Here is a 24,563-nt window from a genome sequence, read left to right on the forward strand (position 1 = left end):
AGAAAAAACTTTGTAAAATGGTTGTGACACCTACCATATTAAGTAAAAGAAAATGACAAAAGTTCTGCAGGGCGAAATCAAACGCCCTTGGAATCTTGGCTGGAATACTGTTCCTGGTATTACATATATAAATAAATTAGCGGTACCCGACAGATGCTGTTCTGAGTAACGCTGGTCCACATTTTGGTCGATATCTCGAAAACGCCTTCACATATACAACTAAGGGCCACTCCCTTTTAAAACCCTCATTAATAACTTTAATTTGATACACATATCGTAAAAACACATTCTAGTGTCACCTCTGGTCCACCTTTATGGTGATATCCTGAAATGGCGTCCACCTATAGAACTATGGCCCACTCCCTTTTAAAATACTCATTAATACCTTCCATTTGAAACCTATGTCATACAAACACATTCCAGGGTTATCCTAGGCTAATTTTGCTAAATGGTGATTTTCCCTTATTTTTGTCTCCAATGCTCTCAGCTGAGTATGTAATATTCGGTTACACCCGAACTTAGCCTTCCTTACTTGTTTTTCTTTAAACTGCATTTACAATCATCTTTAGCGCATGAATTCACTTGGGACTACGCCGATTGACACGAAAAAAAAAATTCATAAAAATGATTTGGAGCCTTGAAAATGAAAAAAATGCATAAAAAATCGAAAAAATCGATGAAATTTCGCAGGCTCGAAAATTAGTTTTTTGGGTATGCGTAGTGGAGCTTTTCTTCCTGAGCACAAATCCTATCGAAAAATCGATGGCGAAATTCGTCCATACAAATCGACCCACGTTAATGTACATATATATATATATATGAAACATCAACTTATTTTAAAAAAGTTGTGCAACAATTTGAGAGTTATTGTCTGGTAGCGGAATAATTCTTACTCCATGTAGAAATATAAATTTCACTAAGGGTATTCTTGTTCAAATTATTTGTGCAAAGAACGTGATAAAAATAAGACGGATATTGAAAAAGGAAAATTGTGGCTTTAGATATGCAATATTATCCTAATATGAGCCTTTGCTTCTTAAGAAGGTGTACGAATAACTAAAATTGTGGCATACTCCTAGGCGGAAGGCGGATATGTACCATGCTATCACCCATGCAAAATAGTACTGGATAGTTTATATGACCCTAGCAACGAAATCAATTACTTTTCGATAACAGATCTGTGACACACTGATTAAAAATTGGAAACAGTTCCATAATACATCGATAACTTTTCGATAACTTTTTGATAATAAATCGATAGATTTTTGATATAAAATCGATAATTTTTCACTTAATAAACGACCGTCGTGGTGGGGTGGTAGCGTGCCTACCCGGGCAAAGCAACATATAAAATTTAGAAAAAGTTTATCCAATTAGAAAAAGGGTTTTCTAAGCGGGGCTGTGCCTCGGCAGTAATTTGGCAAACACTCCGAGAATATTTCTGCCATGGAAAGTTTCTCAGTGTAAATTTATCTACCTTGCAGGTGCCGTTCGAAGTCGGCATAAAACATGTAGGTCGCGTCCCACCAATTCGTAAGTAAAATTAATAAGAGTACGACCAAAATTTGAAGAGAAGCTCAGCCTTAATCTCTTCGGAAGTAAATCACGCCAAGAATTTTGTTACAAACGATAAATTTTCGATAGTAAATCGATAATTTTTTGATTAATTCTTGCGACTTCTTTCAACGTGTGTGCATGGAACGAGTTTCTACTCATTTAGGACAGGAAACAAAGCTCATTTATAAGCTGATTTGAGAGCTCCATCTAAGCGAACTTTTGTTCGAACCCTCGTAAATATATGTATGTGAGATTAAATAGCAAGATGGCTTAAAAAACTTTCTTTTTCGTCAGCATTCGCTCAATTGTCTGAAGAGATAAGTATGTTTGCGTGTATGTGCTTGCTATGTGTGTGTTTGTGTGTACGTTGTCAGCGCTTGCGCGCATATGAACGCAAGTGCGCAAAATTCATGTGTGACTGTTAAATATATACATAAATTACTTTATGTATGTATGTATTTAAAAATAATAAAGTGGAAAAAATAATAATAAAAGAAATTGCAGAAAAAGTGGAAAAGTTATTGCACAAAAAAAAAAATAAAAAATATTAACTGAAAATTACCTCTGTTTATTTGTCTCTGTGTTGCATTGAAATTGAAAAAGAAAAATAAAAAACAAAAGAAAATAAATAAAAAAGCAAAACTTTTATATATGAAAAGTCGACGTGGAAAATGGTTCAAGAAAAAATAAAAGTGTATCATTGTTTTTGATTGCAAGTCAATTTCATATACATATTAACAAATTCAGCACCGGGAATTGTGAAATATTAATAATTATGTAAAACAGGTAAAAAATCATGCACTAACATAAACTGTATTTAAAAGTTAAAAGAACGAAAGTTATCTTCAATTCCTTAAACTTTCTTAGCCCTTAGCGGCAACAGAAAATGGGAAATTGGGGGTCTTAAGCCGTTGGTACAAGTAACAAACCATGTCAATATTAGAACAGTGAAAGGTGTGTTTGCATTACATACGCAGCAAAAAAACGCGTGGCGGTGCTTTGTGGACTCGTTTTATCGGAAGCATGGCGTACTGACCGGTTACAACAGTGTTCCCGTAACAGAAGATATGCAAAGGGTTTCATATTTTCAAATTAACTTCTATATGATGTCAATAAACAAAATAAAGGCCCGTGTTTCTTGTTCTAGTAAAAGAAAACTCGTTTTCGTTTGTTGAATGCTGTCGGCTCTTGCAATAAAAAAAACATTTGAAGTCAGTATTCGAAAATGGAGTGATATTTGACAATTATAAAAATATATTAGAGCTTACGATTTCTCGAACTTGTTCGAGAAGAGATTTCTCGCAAGTCCCGCCTTCTCGCGATATTCTCGAATCTCGAATTACTCGTAATACTCTCGAGCTTCTCAACTTTCAATTCTCGCGAGATTCTCGAATCTTGAAATACTCGTAAGGCTCGCGAGTTTCTCGACATTCAATTTAATCGATTCATTGGCTGTTTTATATAAAGCTTAAGATTTTGTCTGAAAGCGAAAATTTCCGCAAAACCACAAGTAAAAAACACCGAAATGTATAGAATAATGCCAATGCAGCGATTGAATTGAAAATCGAGAAGCTCGCGAATATTACGAGTATTTCGAGATTCGAGAATCTTGCGAGAAACCGTGTTCTCGATGTCTCGTTAAAAAAATATAATATTGTGAACAAAATTATATGTATAATAAATATGTTTTGAGTTAAATGTCATTGAAAAGCAATATAATCAAAAAAAATTCACAAGTACAAAAAAAAAAACAAGTAAGGAAGGCTAAGTTCGGGTGTAACCGAACATTACATACTCAGTTGAGAGCTATGGAGACAAAATAAGGAAAATCACCATGTAGGAAAATGAACCTAGGGTAACCCTGGAATGTGGTTGTATGACATGTGTATCAAATGGAAGGTATTAAAGAGTATTTTAAGAGAGAGTAGGCCATAGTTCTATGGATGGACGCCATTTAGGGATATCGCCATAAAGGTGGACCAGGGCTGACTCTAGAATGTGTTTGTACGATATGGGTATCAAATGAAAGGTGATAATGAGTATTTTAAAAGGGAATGGGCTTTAGTTCTATAGGTGAACGCCTTTTCGAGAAATCCCCATAAAGGTGGACCAGGGGTGACTCTAGAATATGTTTGTACGATATGGGTATCAAATGAAAGCTGTTAATGAGTATTTTGAAAAGGAGTGATCCTTAGTTCCCTAGGTGGACGCCGTTTCGAGATATCGCCATAAAGGTGGACCAGGGGTGTCTCTAGTTGTACGATATGGGAATCAAATGAAAGGTGTCACTGAGCGTTTTAAGAGGGAGTGGGCATTAGGTCTATAGGTGGACGCCTTTTCGAAATGTCGCCATTAGGGTGGGCCAGGGGTGACTCTAGAATGTGTTTGTACGATATGGGTATCAAACGAAAGGTGTTACTGAGCATTTTAAGAGGGAGTGGGCATTAGGTCCATAGGTGGACGCCTTTTCGAGATATCGCCATTAGGGTGGGCCAGGGGTGACTCTGGAATGTGTTTGTACGATATGGGTATCAAATGAAAGGTGGTAATGAGTATTTTAAAAGGGAGCAATCCTTAGTTCTATAGGTGGACGCCTTTTCGAGATATCGCCATAAAGGTGGACCAAGGGTGACTCTAGAATGTTTTTACGATATGGGTATCAAACGAAAGGTGTTACTGAGCATTTTAAGAGGGAGTGGGCACTAGGTCTATAGGTGGACGCCTTTTCGAGATATCGCCATTAGGGTGGGCCAGGGGTGACTCTAGAATGTTTGTACGATATGGGTATCAAACGAAAGGTGTTACTGAGCATTTTAAGAGAAAGTGGGCATTAGGTCTATAGGTGGGCGCCTTTTCGAGATATCGCCATTAGGGTGGGCCAGGGTGACTCTAGAATGTGTTTGTACGATATGGGTATCAAATGAAAGGTGGTAATGAGTATTTTAAAAGGGAGTAATCCTCAGTTCTATAGGTGGACGCCTTTTCGAGATATCGCCATAAAGGTTGACCAAGGGTGACTCTAGAATGTTTGTACAATATGGGTATCAAACGAAAGGTGTTACTGAGCATTATAAGAGGGAGTGGGCATTAGGTCTATAGGTGGACGCCTTTTCGAGATATCGCCATTAGGGTGGGCCAGGGGTGACTCTAGAATGTTTGTACGATATGGATATCAAACGAAAGGTGTTACTGAGCATTTTAAGAGGGAGTGGGCATTAGGTCTATAGGTGGACGCCTTTTCGAGATATCGCCATTAGGGTGGGCCAGGGGTGACTCTAGAATGTTTGTACGATATGGGTATCAAAGGAAAGGTGTTACTGAGCATTTTAAGAGGGAGTGAACATTAGGTCTATAGGTGGACGCCTTTTCGAGATATCGCCATTAGGGTGGGCCAGGGGTGACTCTAGAATGTTTTTACGATATGGGTATCAAACGAAAGGTGTTACTGAGCATTTTAAGAGGGAGTGGGCATTAGGTCTATAGGTGCACGCCTTTTCGAGATATCGCCATTAGGGTGGACCAGGGTTGACTCTAGAATGTGTTTGTACGATATGGATATCAAATTAAAGGTATTGATGAGGGTTTTAAAAGCGAGTGGCCCTTAGATGTATATGTGAAGGCGTTCTCGCGATATCGACCAAATGTGGATCAGGTGATCCAGAAAATCATCTGTCGGGTACTGCTAATTTATTTATATATTCAATAACACTAACAGTATTCCTGCCAAGATTCCAAGGGCTGTTGATTTCGCCTTGTAGAACTTTTTCATTTTCTTCTACTTAATATGGTAGGTGTCACACCCATTTTACAAAGTTTTTTCCAAAGTTATATTTTGCGTCAATAAACCAATCCAGTTACCATGTTTCATCCCTTTTTTCGTATTTGGTATAGAATTATGGCATTTTTTTAATTTTTCGTAATTTTCGATATCGATAAAGTGGGCGTGGTTATGGTCGGATTTCGGCCATTTTTTATACCAAGATAAAGTGAGTTCAGATAAGTATGTGGGCTAAGTTTAGTAAAGATATATCGGTTTTTGCTCAAGTTATTGTGTTAACGGCCGAGCGGAAGGACAGACGGTGGACTGTGTATAAAAACTGGGCGTGGCTTCCACCGATTTCGCCCATTTTCACAGAGAACAGTTAACGTCACAGAATCTATGCTCCTACCAAATTTCAAAAGGATTGGTAAATTTTTGTTCGACTTATGGCATTAAAAGTATTCTAGACACACTAAATGAAAATGGGCGGAGCCACGCCCATTTTGAAATTTTCTTTTATTTTTGTATTTTGTTGCATCATATCATTACTGGAGTTGAATTTTGACTTAATTTACTTATATACAGTAAAGATATAAAATTTTTTGTTAAAATTTGAATTAAAAAAAAATTTTTTTTAAAAAGTGGGCGTGTTCTTCATCCAATTTTGCTAATTTTTATTTAGCACAATAATAGTAGTAACGTTCCTGCCAAATTTCATCATGATATCTTCAACGACTGCCAAATTACAGCTTGCAAAACTTTTAAATTACCTTCTTGTAAAATTGGGCGGTGCCACGCCCATTGTCCAAAATCTTACTAATTTTCTATTCTGCGTCATAACGTCAACCCATCTACCAAGTTTCATCGCTTTAACCGCCTTTGGCAATGAATTATCGCATTTTTTCGGTTTTTGGAAATTTTCGATATCGAAAAAGTGGGCGTGGTTATAGTCCGATATCGTTCATTTTAAATAGCGATCTGAGATGAGCGCTCAGGAACCTTCATACCAAATTTCATCAAGATACCTCAAAATTTACTCAAGTTATCGTGTTAACGGACGGACGGACGGACGGACATGGCTCAATCAAATTTTTTCTGGATCCTGATTATTTTGATATATGGAAGTCTATATCTATCTCGATTCCTTTATATATGTACAACCAACCGTTATCCAATCAAACTTAATATACTCTGTGAGCTCTGCTCAACTGAGTATAACAAGTGTATAAATACTGTCCATACAGCAATTAAATTTATGTCGATAAGCTTGCGAGATTTACGAGTACTTCGAGACACGAGAATCTCGCGAGAAGTCGAGTTCTCGATTTCTGGGGTCTCGAAAATCTCGGTTGTGTTCGATAAGAAATCGTAAGCTCTAAAACATGTAATAGCAAGAGGATTTATAGCAACGACGCTTAAAAAAATCCGATTTTATTAACCCGATGACAAAAAACATGTTTTTTGCTTAAAAGGTCCTTTAATAGTACTGACTAACCCTGGAAATTAGTAAAACAACGTGGAATACTTCTAGCCTTAACATCAAATTTGGCAGATATTGTTCTGGCTGAACATTCCGTTAGCGGCGAAACTAAAAAGAAAATCCCAGCTTTGCCAACTCACTTTTTCTCTGTCTAACAGATTTCTTCCCTTGTTTTCTCTTCCGTCTGTATCTTTGCTGTTTGCCTTAATCGTTCCATTAAATGTTCCTATTCCTTTTCTTCCCCATATCCCTATTACTTATCTTATCTGACAGTCAATCTCAAACAATAGCGGCGACGGTACTTATCTGTTATAATCTCATGCCCCTACTCTTTGTATGAACCAAACCAAAATGGCGTCTCGCTTCTCTGTAGGGAACTACATATGTGGGCTGCAATGAAAAACACGCCGCTGTCCCTCTTGTTTAGGTTTGACCGTTAACCCTAATCTCACTTTTACTCTCATCTATAGATTAATCTTGCAATGATGTTATTATTTCTGTTAACCTCTTATTCCTACTTTTATTCGCATTATCCTTAATTCTCTTGTTCACTTTAGACCCATGAACCCCCATCTTATACAAAGTGAGCTTTGTTACTGACCAATTATTATTTTAATTTATAAACCTTGCTATTATAACAGAAAGTTGTGTTTCAAATTGATTGCAAAAATTCTAAAATCTAAGAAGTTGCTCGTATCTTTAAAGAGAGAAGACTTTAAGCGCATGATGGGCCTACCAAGTGGACAGTATGAATTGTACCCCGTCAGTAACAGCGAATATAGTAAAGTACAGGCTACAGGAAGAAATAATTGAGCAGGTCCTCTGTTCTTGTACTGCCCTCGCAATGCCAGGTAGGAATTAAGCTACGTCCTAGAAAACTTCTAGTTTTTGCAAAGATGACGGAGTTATTTTAAAACATAAGTTCTGGTATCTTATTTGTGGTTTTATTTGGTCCTCAAACTAATCCTGATATATGGGATGTCCTTATTGACCAGCAAATTCAACCTAACCCTATTATGAATACTATGAGTTTGGTTCAATTTGATAAATTTCTAGAATTAATTAAATAAATCGTGAAATGCCCTTATAGTTTTCAAATCCAGATATATAGAAAAATCCATTGCTATAAAATTTGTTTAATTGGACTGAGCCGTTTCTTTGTTATGGGCCCCGAATTTTATTCTGCCCTTAACAAATAAAAGTTCGGATTAAATTTTCATATTCGAACTTAAAAAAATAAAAGTTTGGATTTAGTAAGTTTTTTCCGATTAAAAATGAAAATCTGGAAATTATAAATTGTTTAAGGACTTTTGTAAGGATGAGAGTTGGGAGTAATGGGAGAGCGGATTAGATGGAGAGCAAAAATAAAACAAAGAGAAGGGAATAAAAAGTAGAAGAATAAAAAGGGAAGATATAAGGACGCCGGACAGAGATAGGGCAAAAAGGAAAGCAAGGCGAAAGATGCTGAAAGACAAGAGAAAATTAGGGGCGATTAAAGATATAGGGAAAGAAAGCAAGAAAGGGAATGGAAGTAGAGAAAACGGAGAAGGCGAAAGGCACATAAATGGGCGGAGGAGAACGGTAAAGTGTTAAGAAAAGGTAGAAAAAGAGGCAGAAAAAGAAGTAGAACAGCGAGTAGGTTGAACTGGCCGGTCCATGAGGACCTCACATAGACTGATTGAGTCCGTAGTGTTCCGAGTATAAGCACAAAATAAAGCTAAAAAGGAAAGAAATAGGCAGAGACAGAAAAATCGGCAGAGGAAAATATTATACAATATTTTGGAATAATTTCGACTATTGTTTATATAAGACTACAATAAAAATATACTTAAGCTTTAATTTTATTTAATGTTCGTGACATAACTATAAGAGTATCTTTTTAATGCATGTGCGAGAGCCTGCAGCTGAGTATATAATATTAAATTTTTTCCGAACTTAGCCATTCTTTTAGTTTTCGCTCGGTACTTGTCATATGTTTAGTTAAACAGCGATCAGCTCCAAAAAGCTCTTCACCGCGTCTCCCATAAAGGCTGAACGATTTTTTAATTTCTACCAAGTATTCTCTCGGTGAGTACTGTAGCTATTATTCAGTCGAGTATGCAACTATGTACATATGCCAGTGTTGAATTACGGAACCTGGCCGCATGTATAACCTCAAAAGCAGACAACTTTGATTTAACTCCCTTTATATCTATGATATTGTAACAGCATGCAACGTCACATTACTTATCTAAAACCACCCATCTCCCGGCAACAATTACCGCTTCCACTATTGAGTGTGATTTATTTACTAACGAGCTCCAATGGAACTTCAAAGGTCTCAAAGTTGGTGCAAGACTAAGTTTATTAATGCGTGATTTTTCTGCTCACAAAATTGCAGTTGGAACTGGTAATTTGCCAATTACTGTGAATGATCGTTGAAATGCGTGGATGGTTTAGGATGGATTTAGTTGCTGATTTCTTAGGCATAATAATAATTTTGTAACCAATGATTTTCTTTTCTATTTCCGACGATTGGGAAATTGACAAGTCAATTATGTGTACAATAAAATAAAAACCTAGAAAAAAACAACGAAAATGTAAAATATGTGCATACATAAACTGCTAAAGTAGACAAAGATGTTTTATAGTTAACCCTTGACGCTGTTTAATATATCTTTACCTCAGACTTTTCGTTATCTAGAACATAGGAAGAAAGGAAAAGAAAAGAAAAGAAAAGAAAAGAAAAGAGAAGAAAAGGAAAGGAAAGAAAAGAAAGAAGAGAGAATAAAATAACAGGAAAGGAAAAGAAAGCAAAAAAAAAGCAAAGGTATAGCGATGTCTGTAGCTGGTTGAATTTAAACCACTTGGTGAACTCTAGTACATATAACTTACTCGCATATGCTTACATTATATATATTTTAAATATTCCGGATACAAACTCGTTTGGTTTCCATGAACGAACATCCTGAGGTTTTATAGCTATTTATAATTCAGAAACAAAAAATGTTATTGGCAGTCACTGAAAATGCTATATTACTCTGGAGTCTGAACAGAGCATAGAGCAGAGCTGTAGCATAAAAAAGTGATATCATTTCGTGTGCTCTGCTGCGAGCTATGTCGTGTTTTAGAGCGGAAGCAAAAAGCAGCAGGGGCCGAATCGTTACATACGATCCGTGATCGAATGCCGTTTATCAAATCACTATAGCTCCGAAATGGTGCATTGGATTAATGAAATGTGTGAACTAGGGACAACGCGTTCTCATTAAATCCATAATATATTATTATTTCTATTAAATAGTTGGATAGCCTTATTTTTATCGCTTGTGTGAAAACTGTTTTCGATCCCTAATCGTATGTTACGATTCGATAGCAGAATAAAAACTACGAACGAAATGCTATTTGTAGTAGAGCGAGAGCAAAAAAATTATTGTAATATTGCTGTAATTATGTGGTGCCTCAAAGACACCCCTATATACATATGTTGCCATTTTAAGACTATTTTAAAGTAAAGAATAAAAAATAGTTTTGTACAGAAACTTCGTATCTAAATATTCAATCATGAATATAATTGGGACCGCACTTATTTTTATTTAAAGTTCTAAATACACGAAATTCCTATATTTTTCTTTATGCAACTGCACGGCACATGGAATACATTAGATAGAATGTATGTACACATGTGTTAGTGTGTTAGTATTTTACAATTTATTGTTATTGGTGAAAATCGGTTACACGATACTGATTATACCGTTGCAAATGCATGCATACATACATTTAAAATACGTATGTATTTGTACATATGCATACAGACATATGAACGCATTCATCAGCTTGATAACACTGCTTTTGTTTTTGTTATTTTATGCACTTGTACGGCATTCATAGTCAACAGAAACGTCAACCGGACACTCAGATGAAATGAAACAGGAATGACAGGCCTTGCAAGAAACCAACAACTGCTAAATCGCCAAAGTCATTCTAGTTCGGTGCATAAACAAATGCGTACATACATACATACCAAAACTTGTGTTCATCTACACAATCTATACATACATACATAGTGGCTAATATGCAGACGTAGCTTGTTTTAGTTCAAACAAAAAAACCCAAAATTCACAAATTTTAAATTGTGAAATAACAATAACAAGAACATTTTTTTACTTTTTTACAGGAGGCCAATGTCAGAAACCGAGCGCGACTCGTGTTGGATGTTCTTGTTAAAAGAATTTGTTGCTTATTATTATATTACCTGCTGTTTGTCTCTGATGCATTTGACATTCAGCTGCGTTCCAAAAAATTGCAGTTAAGAAACGGTTACTTGTGCCATTTCTTTGTGCCATTTTCTAAGCAACTGCAATGACGAGTTTTTCTTCCTCTTCACAAGTTATGTGACTTTACGTGTGCATAGTAGGTACATGTGTGTTAGCTGCTCAAATTTTGTTGCTGCTTATAAGAGATATTTGCTTGGAAGAAGGCAAATTCTTGGCGTATTTCAAATTAAACCTAGGAAAGATTCGAAAGTGGAGGAGCTACCTCCCGAGTCTTATGTATTTATATGGTAATTACAGGGTCAAATATATCACATGCATATTTCGGTATTGGTTGAAGACGGTATAGAGATGTCGCACATGGGTCAAACTCACGATTTTTTTGATAGAGGCCTTCGTATTACCGTTTGAAATGGTGAAGCCTAAAAAAATAGTTTATTTGATTTATAAGGACTACGTACGTACAGAAGCACGCATATATAAGTACATATGTCAAGGCCTCCAAAACATAGCACATAAACAAAGTAAGGCGTCTCGAAATTTCGGTGTTCAAACTACTCGTTCCGGTTGTGTTTTTGCGGTTACAGCAGCAATAAAAATCCTACACTACATAAATGCTGTCAAAATTTGATACGGATCAGCAAATAATAAAAATAAGAAGAAACAAGTAAGGAAGGCTAAGTTCGGGTGTAACCGAACATTACATACTCAGTTGAGAGCTGTGGAGACAAAGTAAGGGAAAATCACCATGTTGTAAAAAGAACCTAGGGTAACCCTGGCATGTGTTTGTATGACATGTGTATCAAATGGAAGGTATTAAAGAGTATTTTAAAGGAAGTGGGCCATAGTTCTATAGATGGACGCCATTTAGGGATATCGCCATAAAGGTAGACCAGGCCTGACTCTAGAATTTGTTTGTACAATATGGGTATCAAATGAAATGTGTTAATGATAATTTTAAAAGGGAGTGGGCCTAAGTTCTATATGTGGACGCCTTTTCGAGATATCGCCATAAAGGTGGACCAGGGGTGACTCTAGAATTTTTTGTACGATATGGGTATCAAATGAAAGGTGTTAATGAGGGAGTGGCCCTTAGTTGTATATGTGAAGGCGTTTTCGAGATATCGACCAAAATGTGGACCAGGGTGATCCAGAACATCATATTTAGGGTACCGCTAGTTTATTTATATATGTAATACCACGAACAGTATTCCTTCCAAGATTCCAAGGGCTTTTGATTTCGCCCTGCAAAACTTTTTCATTTTCTTCTACTTAATATGGTAGGTGTCACACCCATTTTACCAAGTTTTTTTCTAAAGTTAAATTTTGCGTCAATAGACCAATACAATTACCATGTTTCATCCCTTTTTTCGTATTTGGTATATAATTATGGCATTTTTTTTGGATTTCGGCCATTTTTTACACCAATACAAAGTGAGTTCAGATAAGTACGTGAACTGAGTTTAGTAAAGATATGTCGATTTTTACTCAAGTTATCATGTTAATGGCCGAGCAGAAGGACAGACGGTAAACTGTGTATAAAAACTGGGCGTGGATTCAACCGATTTCGCCCTTTTCCACAGAGAACAGTTATTGTCCTAGAATCTAAGCCCCTACCAAATTTCACAAGGATTGGTAAATTTTTGTTCGAATTATGGCATTAAAATTATCCTAGACAAATTAAATGAAAAAGGGCGGAGCCACGCCCATTTTGAAATTTTCTTTTATTTTTGTATTTTGTTGTAACATATCATTACTGGAGTTGAATGTTGACATAATTTACTTATATACTGTAAAGATATTAACTTTTCTTTTAAAATTTGAATTAAAATTTTTTTTTTTAAAAAGTGGGCGTGGTCGTTATCCGATTTTGCTAATTTTTATTAATTTATTATTTATTTTATTATTATTACTATATATAAGAGTGACGTTCCTGCCAAATTTCATCATGATATCTTCAACGACTGCCAAATTACAGCTTGCAAAACTTCTAAATTACCTTCTTTTAAAAGTGGGCGGTGCCACGCCCATTGTCCAACATTTTACTACTTTTCTATTCTGCGTCATAAGTTCAACTCACCTACCAAGTAATCCGTATTTGGTAATGAATTATGGCACTTTTTCGATTTTTCGAAATTTTCGATATCGAAAAAGTGGGTGTGGTTATTGTCCGATAGCGTTCATTTTAAATAGCGATCTGAGATGAGTGCCCAGGAACTTACATACCAAATTTCATCAAGATACCTCGAAATTTACTCAAGTTATCGTGTTAACGGACAGACGGACGGACGGACGGACATGGCTCAATCGAATTTTTTTTTCGATACTGATGATTTTGATATATGGAAGTCTATATCTATCTCGATTCCTTTATACCTGTACAACCAACCGTTATCCAATCAAAGTTAATATACTCTGTGAGCTCTGCTCAACTGAGTATAAAAATGAACTTTAAGAAATGCAAGAAATGTATGTTGAAAATAAACTTAAATAACATTATCTGATAAACTCACTATCGACAGAAAATAAAACTGGCACAAAAAAAAAACAAATAAATAAAAACTCCTATGTATATGGGATGTATGTATTATGTATTATTTTTCGCCCTCAACATCTCGAGGTATTTGCAAAAAAGTCATAAGTTCAAAAATTGCGGTTACGAAAATAAAACTAAAAAAATTCCAATTAAATCAACGATATTTCTAGTGTGTTTAGATGTTCTGAATAGGAATTGGAAGTATGTACATATTTGGATTCAAATTCAGATTTTATAATGCTGAAATGGGAAACGATGAATATTGGTTTTACGGTTGGCTTCGTCCAACAGTGGTTCAGTAATAAATGAAAGCTTTTGAAATTTGAAACGGCATAGCTGATATTGATTTCTGTTCTTCTGTTGCTCAAACAAATTTTTTGATTTTGGAAAAAAAGGCTTTTTTGAATATTTGAAATAAATTTTTTTACTTATATGTGCGTAGCTTATTATAATTTGAAAGAAATATTAAAAAAGTATTGGTTTGGTCTCTAATAAAGGGGTTTTTGGGTCACGGTGGGTTTTAAAAAATTTAAATTTTTCTGCCGACCACCCGGGAAATTTTTCTGTGAGCTTATTCTAGGAGGTGCCTAGTTTCAAAAAAAGCCAACCGCGAAATCGCATATTCGGCGCTTTTTTTAGAGTCATTTGAATTTTTAAATTTTTTAAATTTTGCAATTAAAGCTTTCATACGCGTTATTGATAGGGAAATCAATTTTAACGCAATAATAATAATGTTTCTTTGCAAACAATAATGTAAACATTTATTTTATGTAACGTTACATACAATGCAAACAATGCTCAGATGGCAACATATCACTCTCACAAATGCATGGAAAACCGTAGGAGGTTTTGCTGTTTCCTAAAAACGATGAAAAGATGATTTCTGCTCTGCGCTCACGCTCAAGTTAGTTTATCTAAAACCATAGTACAGGTCTACAAGTAGGACATGTAGCAGCACGCACATACACAGCCACGCTCACCTGATAAAAAGCTTGTTCTTGTTCGTTTTTTTTGTGGATGCTATTTGGCACTGTTGTACTTCTTAGGTCCAAGAAAAGTGTACTAGCTGCTAACGAAAACTGTGTAAAATTTTTATCGTAAAATTACAAAGAAATGCCCTTATTTACTTTGAAACGAGCACTTAATTACACCCCTCTTTAGAATCCATACGTTTTCGACAATTTTAATTAACAAATTGTGATACTTTATTACTCAGGACGATTGCTAAAACACGACCAAAACCGTCGGGGGAGTTATTAATAGACGCGTTTTTGCACGCTTCCAATAATTCGAATACTTTTTCGCCTTTGGGCTATTGATAAAAGGACAAAACGCGTATTTTCATTTCTCTTTCCACATTTTTGGACGGGTTATTGCAGTCAACCTCGGTTTAAAACTGTTTTTCGCGGAGAACTTTTGAACGGGTAGAAAAACTTAGCACCCGTATTTGTATTCTTAATACTGGAATAACTACGCGTCCTCAGATATACCAATTCAAGACTTTTGTATAATTTTCTGTAGGACCCATATACGTGCACTACATTTTCATACTAAATTCGTTCAAATTTACCATCACAGCAACCCATATCTGATATTCTGCTCCTTTTTTTGTTTCCCTGCGTCGCTTCCAACGACAGCAACCCCGGTAATTTTGACAATTCGTTCAGTGCCAAACGCATGTTCCACGCAGGTTCCACTGAGTTCCACAATAGTTTGACACTGACCGAAGTGTCAAACTGCAATGTGTTAGAAAGAGAAAGGAGTTGCTTCCTTCTCATACATATCATACTTGTAAACCTGTACTATGACCTGTACTATGTCTAAAACTATGCGCCTACACGCATCGCCCGAGCCGTTCGATCGTTTTTATGATATCGCTCGCACGCCGAGCATTTTTTAACATATTTATTTTGATTTTGTGTTAAATTTTAATATAACTCTTCAGTGAAGTAAGATAATAAAGAAAATAATAGTTCAGCATTAAACTCATGCGTGCCCTCTTTTATTTGAACAGTGCTTAGTGAAGTTTTTATACACATATTAATAAATTTTAAACAAGTTATGAGGACTTAGAAATTAGTATTACACCTAAAGTTCATGCTGTAATTGAACTCGTACCTTACTTTTGTTTAAAACATTGAAAGGACTCGCTTTTTGGAGCAAGCAAGCTTTTGAATCTGTGCATGTAGATTTTAAAAAGACGTGGGTTAAGTACAGTGTTGAAATATCTCATCCAGAATACTCTTGTCGTTTATTGAGAGCAGTTTGCGAATACAATAGTTGCCATTTGTGATTCAAATAAATAGGAGGAGCTAATTAACGAACTTTTGTGGTTTCAAACAAAAATATGCATTATTTTGTAAATTTTGTTTAAAATAACTGTTTGCATTGTATGTAACGTTACATAAAATAAATGTTTACATTATTTTTTGCAAAGAAGCATGATTATTATTGCGTTAAAATAAATTGAAAATTTAAAAAATTCAAATGACTAAAAAAAAAGTGCCGAATATACGATTTCGCAGTTGGCTTTTTTTGACACTAGGCACCTCCTGGAACAAGCCCACAGAAATATTTCCCAGGTGGTCGCCAGAAAAATTAAAATTTTTTAAAACCCACCGTGGGGTTCCTGAACAATTATGATTGGTGCTCAAAACGTTTTTCGAGCTGTTAAAAAGAGGGGCTGCGCCACGCACAATTTTAAAAATGAAATTTTTTCGCTGTTCGTATTATAATGGCACTTATAACATAGTCACATAGAGTTGATGCAAACATATTTTTCGCATAGATATTAGCAACTATTTTACTCTACGATCCCTATATATCGTCAACAAGGCGACAAAAGCTGCTAACTCCATACAAAAAAAAATGTTACAATAGAACGAAAAAACTCAATTGGCGAAAATTTCGAAATGTGTTGAAAATTTTTGGAGTGAGAGCAGCTTTTCATAATTTTGTTAAAGTTAGCAAGTTTTATTTTTAGTAATTTTTAGCGATGCTGGACATTAGACACATACTTTTTTAGGCGCTACCTTTTACCGATTTCGCTAATTATTTCTTAAAATAGTTACCTTTTAAATACAAAATATTAGAGCCGAATTATGTCAAAATACGTTAATTTCGCTTCGAGTTATGGCCCCGAAACATGAAATAATTATTGGTCAAAAGTTATTCTTCGCAAAGATACTGGCAATTACATTCGTCTACGATATATTTCAAAATATTTTATTTAAATCGATTTCGTCAGTTGTTTCCCGAAACATTCCTTATGACAAGATAAATCCTTCTGATAAATTTTGTGATGGCAACTTGACGGTTTTTGATTTATAAAAAAATGTAAGGCACGATAACCTCCGAAGAGATCTTAGGCCGATCTTCTCTTCAAGTTTGCGTCGTGCTCCTTTTAATTTTTCCTACAAATTGGCAGGACGGGACCTACTTCCTCCCAGCAGCTCCTTGCAGCGCGACTGCTCCATATTCTTTTGCTCCGGGAAGGTATTGAACCCAATCCGGGTCCGTCTCCTGACCCCGGTCCTGAGAAATGGGTTTGCTGCATCTACCATTTTTAGGACGGTCATACTCTTGTCAGTGTGTCTCGCGTAAGGGATGGTTGCATCGGAAAGGTTGTTCTGGGCTAGATCCCAAAACCAGACGTCCACATAACTTCTATAAATCTTTTGTGGCTCCTTTCTTTTCACGCCCTAGGGCATCCCGTAGTCTACGCCTTAGCCCCCCCCCCCCTCCCCCCTACCATCCAGCAGCCCCGCTGCTCAGCAAACCAGAACAAGTACCCGCTGCTGCTCGCGCCCCACGGCGCCACCAACTCATACGGCTGCTCCCACTCATACCTACAATCTCCGTAGTAGAGTCGGGAGCAATGCCGAGCATCAGCCCGCCTTATTCCCCCACTTTTCCTGCAGCAATTGTGTAGGTCAGGGAAACAGACTGTTATTCCCTACAACCCTTTGCACCGTTTGCCAGCACAGAATATATATGTTTGCGACATCCACCCAATGCAGCTCCTGCCATGGACGGTGCCACTTTCCTAGATGTTCTGGTCTCCGCGACGGCAACCCCCCGACGGGTTTCATTGCGCCATGTTGCCAGGCCGCATACCCAAATACTCCGGGTACCCCATTGCTTACCCAAGGACGTCCAGTCCCAGGGACACAACAGCAGTTGTGTCCTAGCTTTCCACAACCCAGGCGTAGTCACCCGCCACTTACTCCCAGAGTGACGACGTCTCCCCCCATGCACTTCAGAATCCTGCAGTTAAACTGTAATGGATTAACTGGGAAGATCACGGAGATAGCCGATTTTATGAAGCAGCACAACATCCGCATTCCTGCGATTCAAGAGAATAAACTCACAGCAAGATCCGCTCTGCAGACCTGTTCTGGGTATAATGTCCACAAAAAAGATCGCGAGAGCGAAAATGACGGCGGCCTCGCGTTTATCATACCAGACTCTATGCAATATCATACATTTAATCCTGACATCGGCCGCAGGGACAGTGTCTTAGAACGTCAAGGCTTATCTGTCCGGTCAGGAGATGCAAACCTAGAAATCATCAACATCTACATCCCTCCTGCCACCTGTTGCCCCAGTGAATACCGCCCTAATATCAGCGCCTTACTCACTGGCAACAATCGCATTATCTTAGGCGATGTCAATGCCCATCACGATCAATGACATTCAAACTTGCGGGCGGACAGCAGGGGTGAGATGTTGACGGATAAAATAGAAAAAACGAGGCTCCGCACAATAAACGGAGACACCCCACACGTACGGTAGGAAGCTGTCACATTTCGCCGGATATATCAAACTTGAGCGCAGAACTCGTAAACTGCGTCAACTGGCAGCCGATGGTAACATTGGTATCCGACCATCTGCCTATACTTATTTCGCTCGAGCGTGCCGCCGACTTCATCGAAAAGCACTTTCATAAACTTAAAAAAAAGGAAAGTGGGACGAATACAAATCCTTTACAGGCAACCGCTTTGCTGCCCTCCCTATCCCGACTGATGCCCGCCAAGGGGAGCGCGCTTTCCGCAAGGTAATTGAATCCGCATCGGCTCGCTTCATTCCCGCCGGTAGAATTCCCGAAATTCGGCCCCACTTTCCGGCGGAGGCCACTAGTTTAACGAGAGAACTTGACGTTATAAGACAGCTCGATCCCGGTGACCCCCAAATAAGGGATACAAACCAACGCATCAGATTGCTTGTGGATAAACACAAGCGGGCGAAATGGGAGGAGCACCCAAGCGGTTGTAACCTCTCTGCCGGTATAGGTAAACTTTGGTCCATCGTAAAGTCCCTATCGAATGCGCCTAGGCACAATGACAAAGTTTCCATCGCCTTTGGCGATAAAGTGCTGTTGGATGCGAAAGAGTGCACGAGCGCTTTCTGCAGACAATATATAATGCATTATACGGTCGACAAAGATAGACGGAGGGCCAACAGACACGCACATAAACATAAATTCAACGCGTTGCCAATTGCCATCACAGCCAAAGAGGTTGAGAATGCCATCGGTCATGCTAAACCATCCAAAGCAGTGGGCCCAGACGGCATAGCCATGCCGATGCTTAAAAGCATAGGGAAAGAGGGTTTAAAATATTTAGCGCATGTCTTCAACCTGTCTCTTTCCACCTTTGTCATTCCCGAAAAATGGAAAATGGCCAAGGTGGTCCCGCTACTAAAGCCTGGGAAACCAACTAACATAGGAGATTCATATCGCCCGATATCTCTCCTATCGCCAGTAGCAGAGACGCTTGAAGCCATTTTGCTCCCCTACTTCAAAGCAAATTTGCAGCTAGCCTCAGCATGGCTTCAGAAAACTCCATAGCACCACCACCGCGCTAAATGCCATTAGCACCCAGATAAATTGCAGTTTAAATCAAAACAACCACCATAGAACAGTACTCGTTGCGCTAGACCTATCAAAAGCTTTTGATACGGTCAACCATGGCATGTTACTGCAAGACCTGGAAGGGTCTACCCTTCTCCCATGTCTTAAAAGGTGGGCCGCAAATTATCTGGGTGGTCGGCAGGCATCGGTGAAATTTAGAAACGAAACATCAAAACCAAGAAGAATTAAACAAGGGGTGGTGTCCTTTCCCCACTTTTGTTTAATTTCTACATATCTAAGCTACCTTCGCCACCGGAAGGGGTTACTATCGTTTCCTACGCCGATGACTGCACAATAATGGCCACAGACCCAGGCCCACAGGTCGATGAGCTTTGCAACAGAATAAACGGCTACCTCCCTGATCTCTCCAGTTTTTTTGCCTCTCGAAACGTGGAATTATCACCGACTAAATCCTCCGCGACCTTATTTACAACATGGACGTCCCAAATGTCGACTATTTTGAACATCCACGTCGATGGCACTACGCTACCGTCTGTACTACACTACAAAATCTTGGGTGTGACGTTTGATCAGGATCTACATTTTGGTGAGCATGTAGTCGCAATTGTACCGAAAATCTAGAGCCGATCCCTTGCTGGCAGTACTTGGGGAAAAGACAAAGAAACGCTCATTACCACTTACAAAGGAATTGGCCAGCCGATTGCATGCTACGCGTTCCGTATATGGTCGCCAAGCCTAAAAACTACTCACTGGAACAAGCTACAGGCCTGCAAAAATACTGCTCTCAGAACCGCCACGGGCTGTCTTCTTATGTCCCCAGAACACCATCTACATAATGAGGTCAGAATACTCCCCATCAGGGAGAGAAATCAGATGCTAATCAAACAGTTCCTGTTGAGTACCCACAAACCTGGGCATCCCAATAGACATCTGATTGATGAGCCAACACCGCCTAGGGGCTTAAGGAGTCATCTTCGTAAGCATTATGAGGAAATACGGCACCTGAGAACTCAGCCGTATGAAGCAAAAAACACAAGCAGGCCCTCAGTGAACTCCACAAATAGGCGTCGGACCTTTATGCCAGGAATTGCCCTGTGAATCCAGTACTCAAAGAACAGTACCCAAAACTTGCGAAAGAGGAACGCGTATTCCCCAGGGAAACGCGAGTTAGAGGATATTGATGACAATTTTTGAGTGATCGCGCCTATTGGAGGGGGCGGAGCACTGCTACTAGCGTAGCCAAATGTAACGTATTGGCCGGGAAATCCCGTATTTTTTACAAATTTTAATGTGTCCCGCCGGGAAATGCTATGTCCCGGCATTTTCACCCTATTAAAATTAATAAACCATAAACTGTTACGAAACATGGTCATATTTGCGGCTTCGATTGTATTCAGCTCATTAGCATATTGCATGCAACTATGTAAAGAAGAAAAATTCATCCCTACCCTGCAAAAATGGCACACGACACGATCACATTAATTGGAACGAAACAGAAAAGTTGTTCAAAAATCTACTCTCGCCCATGCAAATGTGACTATGAATATGACTACTACAATGACCGTAAATTACTAGTCCAAAAATCCCACACAGAAGATTGCGCATTCACGAGTTCAAAATTGCTTCGTTCTGCGCATCTACGTCACACTTGACTGCTTGAGCGAATGAAAGAAAGAGAGAAAAAAACAAGAGCTAGAGGAAAATGACGTAAAATTGCCCATAAAAAATAGCTTATCTTTTGTTTACATGCGCAATACGCAATCTTGTGTGTGTGATTTGTGTTACTAGTCAGAGTTTTTGCAGGGAACTGTGGTTCTGGATATTGTCAATGTCTGATATTTCGCACACCTAAACCTTAATTTTGCAAGCTTGTTTCATAAAAAATATTTGTTTTAAATAAATGAGTTTAAAAAGTTTAATTCTATCTAAAAATTATTTCGCCGAATGAGCAACCCATACAAATATATAGGGGTTTCTTATTTTTCAAATGCCCCAGGAAATTTTAAAAATCCCGGGAATTTGGCTCAAATTTGAGGTTTGTCCCGGGAACCCGAAATAAAAATCTGGTAACCCCAGCTGCTACATCAGCAACAACAACGCTTACGTTTACGCTTACACATTACACCTTACGCTTACTTTCAGCGTTCCAAAATTAATATAACTCACTACCGCCCTTCCACATGTGAATGTGTTTGAAACGACTAATGCATTTTTGAAACACTCTGCTCTCTTATTTGTGGTGTCTTGAGGCGCATGCGTATTTCCTACTTATTCAATCGAATGGTGCTTTACTGTTTACAAACTGCATTTTGTGATTTGCTGTTCTACTACATCCATCGCCTTCTACACACGTCTACTACACTATTTACTGCAAGTTTGAACAGTGTTTGTGGATTACTTTGCTGTTGCAGCCGCCGATCTGCTGTAATGAGACGCGCCTATAAAGTGAAGGTGAGTTTTTCACGCAACATAAATAATAGAAAGCGCAACGGTTGTTGCCTCAATGGAAAGGCTAACTTAAGTATATACTTTGTTTGTACATACTTAAGCTGTTTAAGAATGTGTAAGTAATTGTGAGTGTGTTCGTAAAAGTCTAGCAGTGAAATCTCAATCTATGCGAAATATCGTATTTATGCCGGATTTAGAATTTCTTGTGTATATATGTGGTATATATCAACATATGTACGTATACCAGTAATTATTTTAAATTCTCTCAAAAATCTTAAAACAGAGCTTAGTTATCTGAAGGTGCTCAATTCTGTATATCGCATACATCTTTCTTCTTTTGTCTCAATCGTCTTTTGTATTTATTACAAACATTATATACCATGAAATTTAAGTCCTTTATAATCCATCCTGAAATCTATTTTTCGTGGTGTCAATGGTTACAGAGGCGAAGATCACAGCTTCCGTCCATTTATTTCCATTCTGATGTCAGAGCCAGAAACGCAAAAGAGCAAAAAACTGAACAAGTTGTCAGCCCCTTTATAGCCTGACCACTCCTCCACACCTTGAAAGCCTCATCTGAAATAGTAATTATCTAGATACATAGTATAATTGTAAAATGTGGTGCGAATTTTGCGGGAGTGGAAGTTTTATGGAAACTTCAACTTTCCCAGCTTAAAGACATAGATAACCTGGATTTAGAGCGAGGCTTTCCAATATGAAGACGTCATCAGACTATCTTTTGCGATCACTGAACCTTGATACAATTTTTTATAGTGAAACTTATCCCAATGAAAGATTGGAGAGTGTGCAGAATACGTAGACCTCTGCTCCTATAACTTTTAATATTTAATATTAAATTACCAGGAAGCTTGCGGGTGACATCCGGATTCGCAATTTGCAAGTTCTACTGAGTTCAAAATCATTATTGTTTCCGGAGCTACTCCTTAGTAATTTTAATGTGGCATTTTTTTGGCTCAAAATATTAAATCGTAATGGTCAGAGTGTGCATCCAAACAATACAAAAAGATTCATTGGTATACAATTCATGGTACAAAACACAATGCAAAATATTTAATTACACTGATGTATTGTTTTATATATTCGCAGGGCAAACATTTTAGCTTAGTTGCGAAACAATTCTAGAACTGTTTCTGGATTTCATTTCTGGAACCGGTCGATATAAAATAAGGTTGATTTAGTCAGCTTGGGTATATTTTGTGGCTACTTTCACAAAAAAATGTTGTAATTTTTTATGGATCCCCTTAAGAATAATGTCTAGACTTTTAAGATATCCATTGGGGATCATATCGAAATAATTCAGTGGTATTTTGAAGTTATTTTGCGATCTGTTTGGCATGACTGTTACAATTTTGTAACGAAGTTGGAACCTTTCTTAATGAAGTAGGTAGTACTTCGGGAACAGATGAAATAGTATATGCGAGATCATCTCCGGTCTACTTCGGAAGTACTTTGAGTATTTTTCGGAACCATGTTCTAATATTTTTGTGGCGATAAGCTCTCCGCTATTCCAAAATTATTTGAAGCTATTGTTACCAATCAAGTCACAGTTCCGATTTCTACATGGTTTTTGTAAAGGAAAAACAACTATTACGAACTTACTTGAATTTACAACTCATATCACAAAATGGGATTAGGGAAAACATGTATGTTATTGATCCCCAAACATTGAAAACTGTTTAGACAAAAAAGGGGCGCTCCCACACCCATTTTCAACAATTTAGTGTTTTCCAATTTAATGTTATAATTCAATTTAGAAAGTAAAATTCTATTGATACAAAGCTCTTTTTCGCTAAGATATAGCTTATTATTTTCGTCTACAACCCTTTTAAAAATATTTATATAAAAGTGGGCATGGTCCTTAACCGATTTCGTTAATTTTCCTTCAGAGAATTCCTTATAGTAAAGGCAACCTCTTTACAGAATTTTGTTACGATAGGTTCAACGATATTTGATTAATGATTAATAATATTTGTAAAATTGATTTTATCACAAGTGGGAGGTGCCACGCCCATTTTGAATTTTTTTTTTTTAATTTCAAGTCTCAATATCAGTCCACACGTCAAAATCCAACATTCTAGGTGTATTATTTACTAAATAATCAGGTTTTCTGTGTTTTCCAAAATTTTATATGTATAAAAAGTGGGCGTGGTTATCATCAATCTATTCTGGATACAGATAAACTCGTGTACCAAATTTGGTGAAGATATCTCAATATTTACTCAAGTTATTGTGTTAAGGGACAGACGGATAGACGGACGGACGGACGGACATGGCTCAATCAAATTTTTTTTCGATACTGATGATTTTGATATGTGGAAGTCTATATCTATCTCGATTCCTTTATACCTTTACAACAAACCGTTATCCAATCAAAGTTATAATACCCTGTGGAATTAGTATGTACATACATAACGGCGTATAAAGGAATAGCATCAAAGAGGCAATACTTAGAGACCAATTTCAAAGCGAGCAGCGTGACATTCACATGGCTGAGTGGTTAAATGCATCTGCCTTTACACTAGTATTAAGTATGAATGTTGGAGATTTCGTGTTCAATACTCAGCTCCGGAAAGCTAGCTGATGAAGAAGTGAAATTCAGAAACATGTCCTAGTAAGCAATTTTTCTCTAACGTCAATAA

General features: G+C 37.5%; 1 protein-coding gene across 12 annotated transcripts in view; it reads left to right on the plus strand.

Moving 5' to 3' along the window:
• The window catches only part of pwn (pawn), a 198,972-nt gene that overhangs the window by 7,810 nt on the left and 166,599 nt on the right, over positions 1–24,563 (plus strand). For 2 of the 12 annotated variants that reach the window (XM_067773849.1, XM_067773851.1), the window contains exon 2: positions 2,062–2,343. The exons of the other annotated variants lie outside the window; for them this stretch is intronic. The gene's annotated coding sequence lies outside the window, so the exon portion shown is untranslated. The remainder of the gene's footprint in view (positions 1–2,061; positions 2,344–24,563) is intronic. 12 annotated transcript variants of the gene reach the window in all.

This window comes from Eurosta solidaginis, chromosome 3, assembly GCF_040869045.1.
Source record: "Eurosta solidaginis isolate ZX-2024a chromosome 3, ASM4086904v1, whole genome shotgun sequence".
NCBI lineage: Eukaryota > Metazoa > Arthropoda > Insecta > Diptera > Tephritidae > Eurosta > Eurosta solidaginis.